At 51.5% G+C, this 10,283-nt stretch overlaps 1 long non-coding RNA gene across 2 annotated transcripts; it reads left to right on the top strand.

Annotated features, from left to right (window-relative positions):
- Positions 1–1,132: 1,132 nt before the first annotated feature.
- LOC126913663 (uncharacterized) lies at positions 1,133–9,894 on the top strand. 2 transcript variants are annotated; one of them, XR_007709323.1, is made up of 3 exons: positions 1,133–1,304; positions 3,279–3,379; positions 9,657–9,894. It is a non-coding gene; the product is annotated as an uncharacterized LOC126913663 (long non-coding RNA). The 2 variants fall into 2 exon arrangements; XR_007709324.1 differs by lacking the exon at positions 3,279–3,379 and adding an exon at positions 4,587–4,687.
- Positions 9,895–10,283: the final 389 nt, after the last annotated feature.

Here is a 10,283-nt window from a genome sequence, read left to right on the forward strand (position 1 = left end):
AAATTGAAAGGAGGCCCAGAGAAGGCCAAAATGCGGAGAGTACCCCCAGAAAAGCCCACAGAAAAAGAAAGGAGGCCCAGAGAAGGCCAAAAGGCGCAGAGGAGGCCCAGAGAAGGCCAGAGAAAATGAAAGGAAGCCCAGAGAAGGCCAGAGAATATCAAAGGAGACCCAGAGAATATTAAAGAAGACACAGAGAAGGCCAGAGAAAATGAAAGGAGGCCCAGAGAAGGCCAAAAGTTGGAGAGGAGGCCCAGAGAAGGCCAGAGAAAATGAAAGGAAGCCCAGAGAAGGCCAGAGAATATAAAAGGAGACCCAGAGAAAGCCAGAGAAAATGAAAGGAGGCCCAGAGAAGGCCAGAGATAATGAAAGGAGGCCCAGAGAAGGCCAAAAGGAAGAATGGCGGCCCAGAGAAGGCCAAAAGGCAGAGAGGAGGCCCAGAGAAGGCCAGAGAAATTGAAAGGAGGCCAGGAAAGCGCCAAAAGACAGACAGGAGGTCCAGAAACGGCCAAAAATATGAAAGAAGGCCATAGGAAGGCAGAAAAACCAGAGAGGAGGCCCAGAGAAGTCGAAAAGGTGGAGAGGAGGCCCAGAGAATGCCAGAAGTCTCAGAGGAGGCCCAGAGTAGGCCATACCAAATGAGAGGAGGCCCAGTAAAGGCCAAAAGGTGGAGAGGACCCAAAAGAAAACGAGAGAAAAAGAAAGGAGGTTCAGAGATGCCAAAAGGCAGAGAGGAGGCCCTGAGAAGGCCAGAGAAAATGAAGTGAGGCCGAGAGAAGGCCAAAAGGCGGTAAGGAGACCAAGAGAAGGCCAAAACATTGAGCGGAGGCCCTGAGAAGGCCAGAGAAAGTGAAAGAAGGCCCAGAGAACACCAGAGAAATAGAATGGAAGCTAAGAGAAGGCCAAAGTGCAGAGAGTACCCCCAGAAAAGCCCACAGAAAAAGAAAGGAGGCCCAGAGAAGGCCAAAAGGCGGAGAGGAGGCCCAGAGAAGGTCAAAAGGTGGAGAGGAGGCCCAGAGAAGGCCAGAGAAAATGAAAGGAAGCCCAGAGAAGGCCAGAGAATATCAAAGGAGACCCAGAGACTATTAAAGAAGACCCAGAGAAGGCCAGAGGAAATGAAAGGAGGCCCAGAGAAGGCCAAAAGGAAGAATGGCGGCCCAGAGAAGGCCAAAAGTTGGAGAGGAGGCCCAGAGAATGCCAGAGAAATTGAAAGGAGGCCCAGAGAAGGCCAAAAGGTGGAGAGGAGCCCCAGAGAATGCCAGAAGTGTCAGAGGAGGCCCAGGGAAGGCCATACAAAATGAGAGGAGGTCCAGAGAAGACCAAAAGGTGGAGAGGACCCCAAAAGAAAATGAGAGAAAAAGAAAGGAGATTCAGAGATGCCAAAAGGCAGAGCGGAGGCCCAGAGAAGGTCAGAGAAAATGAAAGAAGGCCCAGAGAATGCCAAATATCGGAGAGGAGACCCAGAGATTGCCAAAAGGTGGAAAGGAGGCCCAAATAAGTCCAAAAGGCAGAAAACCGGCTCAGAGAAGGCAAGAGAAATTGAAAGGAGGCCTAGAGAAGGCCAAAAGGTGGAGAGGAGGCCCAGAGAAGGCCAGAGAGACGATAAGGAGGCTCCGAGAAGTCCAAAAGGCAGAGAGGAAGCCCAGAGAATGCCAGAGAAATTGAAAGGAGGCCAGGAAAGCGCCAAAAGACAGACAGGAGGTCCAGAAACGGCCAAAAATATGAAGGAAGGCCATAGGAAGGCAGAAAAACCAGAGAGGAGGCCCAGAGAAGTCGAAAAGGTGGAGAGGAGAACCAGAGAATGCCAGAAGTCTCAGAGGAGGCCCAGAGTAGGCCATACCAAATGAGAGGAGGCCCAGTAAAGGCCAAAAGGCGGAGAGGACCCAAAAGAAAACGAGAGAAAAAGAAAGGAGGTTCAGAGATGCCAAAAGGCAGAGAGGAGGCCCTGAGAAGGCCAGAGAAAATGAAGTGAGGCCGAGAGAAGGCCAAAAGGCGGTAAAGGAGACCAAGAGAAGGCCAAAACATTGAGCGGAGGCCCTGAGAAGGCCAGAGAAAGTGAAAGAAGGCCCAGAGAAGGCCAGAGAAATTGAATGGAAGCTAAGAGAAGGCCAAACTGCAGAGTACCCCTAGAAAAGCCCACAGAAAAAGAAAGGAGGCCCAGAGAAGGCCAAAAGGCAGAGAGGAGGCCCAGAGAAGGTCAAAAGGTGGAGAGGAGGCCCAGAGAAGGCCAGAGAAAATGAAAGGAAGCCCAGAGAAGGCCAGAGAAAATGAAAGGAGGCCCAGAGAAGGCCAAAAGTTGGAGAGGAGGCCCAGAGAATGCCAGAGAAATTGAAAGGAGGCCAGGAAAGCACCAAAAGACAGACAGGAGGTCCAGAAACGGCCAAAAATATGAAAGAAGGCCATAGGAAGGCAGAAAAACCAGAGAGGAGGCCCAGAGAAGTCGAAAAGGTGGAGAGGAGGCCCAGAGAAGGGCCGAGAAAATTACAGGAGGCCCAGAGAAGGCCAAAAGGCCGAAGGAGGCGAGAGAAGGCCAAAAGGCGGAGAGGAGACTCAGAGAAAATATAGTGAGGCCAAGAGAAGGCCAAAGGGCGGAGGGAAGGCCAAAATGTTGAGAGGAGACGGAAAGAAGGCCAGAGAAAGTGAAAGAAGGCCCAGAGAAAGGCAGAGAAATTGAAAGGAGGCCCAGAGAAGGCCAAAAGTTGGAGAGGAGGCCCAGAGAAGGTCAAAAGGTGAAGTTGAGGCCCTGAGATGGCCAGAGAAAATGAAAGGAGGCCCAGAGAAGGCCAGAGAAAATTGAAGCAAGCACAGAGAAGGCCAGAAAATAATAAAGGAGACCCTGAGAAGGCCAGAGAAATTGAAAGGAGGCCCAGAGAAGGCCAAAATGCGGAGAGTACCCCCAGAAAAGCCCACAGAAAAAGAAAGGAGGCCCAGAGAAGGCCAAAAGGCAGAGAGGAGGCCCAGAGAAGGTCAAAAGGTGGAGAGGAGGCCCAGAGAAGGCCAGAGAAAATGAAAGGAAGCCCAGAGAAGGCCAGAGAATATCAAAGGAGACCCAGAGAATATTAAAGAAGACCCAGAGAAGGCCAGAGGAAATGAAAGGAGGCCCAGAGAAGGCCAAAAGGAAGAATGGCGGCCCAGAGAAGGCCAAAAGTTGGAGAGGAGGCCCCGAGAATGCCAGAGAAATTGAAAGGAGGCCCAGAGAAGGCCAAAAGGTGGAGAGGAGCCCCAGAGAATGCCAGAAGTGTCAGAGGAGGCCCAGAGAAGGCCATACAAAATGAGAGGAGGTCCAGAGAAGACCAAAAGGTGGAGAGGACCCCAAAAGAAAACGAGAGAAAAAGAAAGGAGATTCAGAGATGCCAAAAGGCAGAGCGGAGGCCCAGAGAAGGTCAGAGAAAATGAAAGAAGGCCCAGAGAAGGCCAAATATCGGAGAGGAGACCCAGAGGTTGCCAAAAGGTGGAAAGGAGGCCCAAATAAGTCCAAAAGGCAGAAAACCGGCTCAGAGAAGGCAAGAGAAATTGAAAGGAGGCCTAGAGAAGGCCAAAAGTTGGAGAGGAGGCCCAGAGAAGGCCAGAGAGACGATAAGGAGGCTCCGAGAAGTCCAAAAGGCAGAGAGGAGGCCCAGAGAATGCCAGAGAAATTGAAAGGAGGCCAGGAAAGCGCCAAAAGACAGACAGGAGGTCCAGAAACGGCCAAAAATATGAAAGAAGGCCATAGGAAGGCAGAAAAACCAGAGAGGAGGCCCAGAGAAGTCGAAAAGGTGGAGAGGAGGCCCAGAGAAGGGCCGAGAAAATTACAGGAGGCCCAGAGAAGGCCAAAAGGCCGAAGGAGGCCCAGTAAAGGCCAAAAGGCGGAGAGGAGACTCAGAGAAAATATAGTGAGGCCAAGAGAAGGCCAAAGGGCGGAGGGAAGGCCAAAATGTTGAGAGGAGACGGAAAGAAGGCCAGAGAAAGTGAAAGGAGGCCCAGAGAAAGGCAGAGAAATTGAAAGGAGGCCCAGAGAAGGCCAAAAGTTGGAGAGGAGGCCCAGAGAAGGTCAAAAGGTGAAGTTGAGGCCCTGAGATGGCCAGAGAAAATGAAAGGAGGCCCAGAGAAGGCCAGAGAAAATTGAAGCAAGCACAGAGAAGGCCAGAAAATAATAAAGGAGACCCTGAGAAGGCCAGAGAAATTGAAAGGAGGCCCAGAGAAGGCCAAAATGCGGAGAGTACCCCCAGAAAAGCCCACAGAAAAAGAAAGGAGGCCCAGAGAAGGCCAAAAGGCGCAGAGGAGGCCCAGAGAAGGTCAAAAGGTGGAGAGGAGGCCCAGAGAAGGCCAGAGAAAATGAAAGGAAGCCCAGAGAAGGCCAGAGAATATCAAAGGAGACCCAGAGACTATTAAAGAAGACCCAGAGAAGGCCAGAGGAAATGAAAGGAGGCCCAGAGAAGGCCAAAAGGAAGAATGGCGGCCCAGAGAAGGCCAAAAGTTGGAGAGGAGGCCCCGAGAATGCCAGAGAAATTGAAAGGAGGCCCAGAGAAGGCCAAAAGGTGGAGAGGAGCCCCAGAGAATGCCAGAAGTCTCAGAGGAGGCCCAGAGAAGGCCATACAAAATGAGAGGAGGTCCAGAGAAGACCAAAAGGTGGAGAGGACCCCAAAAGAAAACGAGAGAAAAAGAAAGGAGATTCAGAGATGCCAAAAGGCAGAGCGGAGGCCCAGAGAAGGTCAGAGAAAATGAAAGAAGGCCCAGAGAAGGCCAAATATCGGAGAGGAGACCCAGAGGTTGCCAAAAGGTGGAAAGGAGGCCCAAATAAGTCCAAAAGGCAGAAAACCGGCTCAGAGAAGGCAAGAGAAATTGAAAGGAGGCCTAGAGAAGGCCAAAAGTTGGAGAGGAGGCCCAGAGAATGCCGGAAGTCTCAGAGGAGGCCCAGAGTAGGATAGAGAAATTGAAAGGAGGCCCAGAGAAAGAGAGATAAAATGAAAGGGGGCCCAGAGATGGTCAAAAGTTGGAGAGGAGGCCCAGAGTAGCCCAGAGAATATAAAAGGAAGCCCAGAGAATATTAAAGGAGACCCAGAGAAGGCCAGAGAAAATGAAAGGGGGCCTAGAGAAGGCCAAAAGTTGGAGAAGAGGCCCAGAGAAGGCCAGAGAGACGATAAGGAGGCTCCGAGAAGTCCAAAAGGCAGAGAGGAAGCCCAGAGAATGCCAGAGAAATTGAAAGGAGGCCAGGAAAGCGCCAAAAGACAGACAGGAGGTCCAGAAACGGCCAAAAATATGAAAGAAGGCCATAGGAAGGCAGAAAAACCAGAGAGGAGGCCCAGAGAAGTCGAAAAGGTGGAGAGGAGGCCTAGAGAATGCCAGAAGTCTCAGAGGAGGCCCAGAGTAGGCCATACCAAATGAGAGGAGGCCCAGTAAAGGCCAAAAGGTGGAGAGGACCCAAAAGAAAACGAGAGAAAAAGAAAGGAGGTTCAGAGATGACAAAAGGCAGAGAGGAGGCCCTGAGAAGGCCAGAGAAAATGAAGTGAGGCCGAGAGAAGGCCAAAAGGCGGTAAGGAGACCAAGAGAAGGCCAAAACATTGAGCGGAGGCCCTGAGAAGGCCAGAGAAAGTGAAAGAAGGCCCAGAGAACACCAGAGAAATTGAATGGAAGCTAAGAGAAGGCCAAACTGCAGAGAGTACCCCTAGAAAAGCCCACAGAAAAAGAAAGGAGGCCCAGAGAAGGCCAAAAGGCGGAGAGGAGGCCCAGAGAAGGTCAAAAGGTGGAGAGGAGGCCCAGAGAAGGCCAGAGAAAATGAAAGGAAGCCCAGAGAAGGCCAGAGAATATCAAAGGAGACCCAGAGAAGGCCAGAGAAAATGAAAGGAGGCCCAGAGAAGGCCAAAAGGAAGAATGGCGGCCCAGAGAAGGCCAAAAGTTGGAGAGGAGGCCCAGAGAATGCCAGAGAAATTGAAAGGAGGCCAGGAAAGCGCCAAAAGACAGACAGGAGGTCCAGAAACGGCCAAAAATATGAAAGAAGGCCATAGGAAGGCAGAAAAACCAGAGAGGAGGCCCAGAGAAGTCGAAAAGGTGGAGAGGAGGCCCAGAGAAGGGCCGAGAAAATTACAGGAGGCCCAGAGAAGGCCAAAAGGCCGAAGGAGGCGAGAGAAGGCCAAAAGGCGGAGAGGAGACTCAGAGAAAATATAGTGAGGCCAAGAGAAGGCCAAAGGGCGGAGGGAAGGCCAAAATGTTGAGAGGAGACGGAAAGAAGGCCAGAGAAAGTGAAAGGAGGCCCAGAGAAAGGCAGAGAAATTGAAAGGAGGCCCAGAGAAGGCCAAAAGTTGGAGAGGAGGCCCAGAGAAGGTCAAAAGGTGAAGTTGAGGCCCTGAGATGGCCAGAGAAAATGAAAGGAGGCCCAGAGAAGGCCAGAGAAAATTGAAGCAAGCACAGAGAAGGCCAGAAAATAATAAAGGAGACCCTGAGAAGGCCAGAGAAATTGAAAGGAGGCCCAGAGAAGGCCAAAATGCGGAGAGTACCCCCAGAAAAGCCCACAGAAAAAGAAAGGAGGCCCAGAGAAGGCCAAAAGGCGCAGAGGAGGCCCAGAGAAGGCCAGAGAAAATGAAAGGAAGCCCAGAGAAGGCCAGAGAATATCAAAGGAGACCCAGAGAATATTAAAGAAGACACAGAGAAGGCCAGAGAAAATGAAAGGAAGCCCAGAGAAGGCCAGAGAATATAAAAGGAGACCCAGAGAAAGCCAGAGAAAATGAAAGGAGGCCCAGAGAAGGCCAGAGAAAATGAAAGGAGGCCCAGAGAAGGCCAAAAGGAAGAATGGCGGCCCAGAGAAGGCCAAAAGGCAGAGAGAAAGCCCAGAGAAGGCCAGAGAAATTGAAAGGAGGCCAGGAAAGCGCCAAAAGACAGACAGGAGGTCCAGAAACCGCCAAAAATATGAAAGAAGGCCATAGGAAGGCAGAAAAAACCAGAGAGGAGGCCCAGAGAAGTCGAAAAGGTGGAGAGGAGGCCCAGAGAATGCCAGAAGTCTCAGAGGAGGCCCAGAGTAGGCCATACCAAATGAGAGGAGGCCCAGTAAAGGCCAAAAGGTGGAGAGGACCCAAAGAAAACGAGAGAAAAAGAAAGGAGGTTCAGAGATGCCAAAAGGCAGAGAGGAGGCCCTGAGAAGGCCAGAGAAAATGAAGTGAGGCCGAGAGAAGGCCAAAAGGCGGTAAGGAGACCAAGAGAAGGCCAAAACATTGAGCGGAGGCCCTGAGAAGGCCAGAGAAAGTGAAAGAAGGCCCAGAGAACACCAGAGAATTTGAATGGAAGCTAAGAGAAGGCCAAACTGCAGAGAGTACCCCCAGAAAAGCCCACAGAAAAAGAAAGGAGGCCCAGAGAAGGCCAAAAGGCGCAGAGGAGGCCCAGAGAAGGTCAAAAGGTGGAGAGGAGGCCCAGAGAAGGCCAGAGAAAATGAAAGGAAGCCCAGAGAAGGCCAGAGAATATAAAAGGAGACCCAGAGACTATTAAAGAAGACCCAGAGAAGGCCAGAGGAAATGAAAGGAGGCCCAGAGAAGGCCAAAAGGTGGAGAGGAGCCCCAGAGAATGCCAGAAGTCTCAGAGGAGGCCCAGGGAAGGCCATACAAAATGAGAGGAGGTCCAGAGAAGACCAAAAGGTGGAGAGGACCCCAAAAGAAAACGAGAGAAAAAGAAAGGAGATTCAGAGATGCCAAAAGGCAGAGCGGAGGCCCAGAGAAGGTCAGAGAAAATGAAAGAAGGCCCAGAGAATGCCAAATATCGGAGAGGAGACCCAGAGATTGCCAAAAGGTGGAAAGGAGGCCCAAATAAGTCCAAAAGGCAGAAAACCGGCTCAGAGAAGGCAAGAGAAATTGAAAGGAGGCCTAGAGAAGGCCAAAAGTTGGAGAGGAGGCCCAGAGAAGGCCAGAGAGACGATAAGAAGGCTCCGAGAAGTCCAAAAGGCAGAGAGGAAGCCCAGAGAATGCCAGAGAAATTGAAAGGAGGCCAGGAAAGCGCCAAAAGACAGACAGGAGGTCCAGAAACGGCCAAAAATATGAAGGAAGGCCATAGGAAGGCAGAAAAACCAGAGAGGAGGCCCAGAGAAGTCGAAAAGGTGGAGAGGAGAACCAGAGAATGCCAGAAGTCTCAGAGGAGGCCCAGAGTAGGCCATACCAAATGAGAGGAGGCCCAGTAAAGGCCAAAAGGCGGAGAGGACCCAAAAGAAAACGAGAGAAAAAGAAAGGAGGTTCAGAGATGCCAAAAGGCAGAGAGGAGGCCCTGAGAAGGCCAGAGAAAATGAAGTGAGGCCTAGAGAAGGCCAAAAGGCGGTAAAGGAGACCAAGAGAAGGCCAAAACATTGAGCGGAGGCCCTGAGAAGGCCAGAGAAAGTGAAAGAAGGCCCAGAGAAGGCCAGAGAAATTGAATGGAAGCTAAGAGAAGGCCAAAGTGCAGAGAGTACCCCTAGAAAAGCCCACAGAAAAAGAAAGGAGGCCCAGAGAAGGCCAAAAGGCAGAGAGGAGGCCCAGAGAAGGTCAAAAGGTGGAGAGGAGGCCCAGAGAAGGCCAGAGAAAATGAAAGGAAGCCCAGAGAAGGCCAGAGAAAATGAAAGGAGGCCCAGAGAAGGCCAAAAGTTGGAGAGGAGGCCCAGAGAATGCCAGAGAAATTGAAAGGAGGCCAGGAAAGCGCCAAAAGACAGACAGGAGGTCCAGAAACGGCCAAAAATATGAAAGAAGGCCGTAGGAAGGCAGAAAAACCAGAGAGGAGGCCCAGAGAAGTCGAAAAGGTGGAGAGGAGGCCCAGAGAAGGGCCGAGAAAATTACAGGAGGCCCAGAGAAGGCCAAAAGGCCGAAGGAGGCGAGAGAAGGCCAAAAGGCGGAGAGGAGACTCAGAGAAAATATAGTGAGGCCAAGAGAAGGCCAAAGGGCGGTGGGAAGGCCAAAATGTTGAGAGGAGACGGAAAGAAGGCCAGAGAAAGTGAAAGGAGGCCCAGAGAAAGGCAGAGAAATTGAAAGGAGGCCCAGAGAAGGCCAAAAGTTGGAGAGGAGGCCCAGAGAAGGTCAAAAGGTGAAGTTGAGGCCCTGAGATGGCCAGAGAAAATGAAAGGAGGCCCAGAGAAGGCCAGAGAAAATTGAAGCAAGCACAGAGAAGGCCAGAAAATAATAAAGGAGACCCTGAGAAGGCCAGAGAAATTGAAAGGAGGCCCAGAGAAGGCCAAAATGCGGAGAGTACCCCTAGAAAAGCCCACAGAAAAAGAAAGGAGGCCCAGAGAAGGCCAAAAGGCGCAGAGGAGGCCCAGAGAAGGTCAAAAGGTGGAGAGGAGGCCCAGAGAAGGCCAGAGAAAATGAAAGGAAGCCCAGAGAAGGCCAGAGAATATCAAAGGAGACCCAGAGACTATTAAAGAAGACCCAGAGAAGGCCAGAGGAAATGAAAGGAGGCCCAGAGAAGGCCAAAAGGAAGAATGGCGGCCCAGAGAAGGCCAAAAGTTGGAGAGGAGGCCCCGAGAATGCCAGAGAAATTGAAAGGAGGCCCAGAGAAGGCCAAAAGGTGGAGAGGAGCCCCAGAGAATGCCAGAAGTGTCAGAGGAGGCCCAGAGAAGGCCATACAAAATGAGAGGAGGTCCAGAGAAGACCAAAAGGTGGAGAGGACCCCAAAAGAAAACGAGAGAAAAAGAAAGGAGGTTCAGAGATGCCAAAAGGCAGAGCGGAGGCCCAGAGAAGGTCAGAGAAAATGAAAGAAGGCCCAGAGAATGCCAAATATCGGAGAGGAGACCCAGAGATTGCCAAAAGGTGGAAAGGAGGCCCAAATAAGTCCAAAAGGCAGAAAACCGGCTCAGAGAAGGCAAGAGAAATTGAAAGGAGGCCTAGAGAAGGCCAAAAGTTGGAGAGGAGGCCCAGAGAAGGCCAGAGAGACGATAAGGAGGCTCCGAGAAGTCCAAAAGGCAGAGAGGAAGCCCAGAGAATGCCAGAGAAATTGAAAGGAGGCCAGGAAAGCGCCAAAAGACAGACAGGAGGTCCAGAAACGGCCAAAAATATGAAGGAAGGCCATAGGAAGGCAGAAAAACCAGAGAGGAGGCCCAGAGAAGTCGAAAAGGTGGAGAGGAGGCCCAGAGAATGCCAGAAGTCTCAGAGGAGGCCCAGAGTAGGCCATACCAAATGAGAGGAGGCCCAGTAAAGGCCAAAAGGTGGAGAGGACCCAAAAGAAAACGAGAGAAAAAGAAAGGAGGTTCAGAGATGCCAAAAGGCAGAGAGGAGGCCCTGAGAAGGCCAGAGAAAATGAAGTGAGGCCGAGAGAAGGCCAAAAGGCGGTAAGGAGACCAAGAGAAGGCCAAAACATTGAGCGGAGGC

Source organism: Cygnus atratus, unplaced genomic scaffold (assembly GCF_013377495.2).
Source record: "Cygnus atratus isolate AKBS03 ecotype Queensland, Australia unplaced genomic scaffold, CAtr_DNAZoo_HiC_assembly HiC_scaffold_117, whole genome shotgun sequence".
Classification (NCBI taxonomy): domain Eukaryota; kingdom Metazoa; phylum Chordata; class Aves; order Anseriformes; family Anatidae; genus Cygnus; species Cygnus atratus.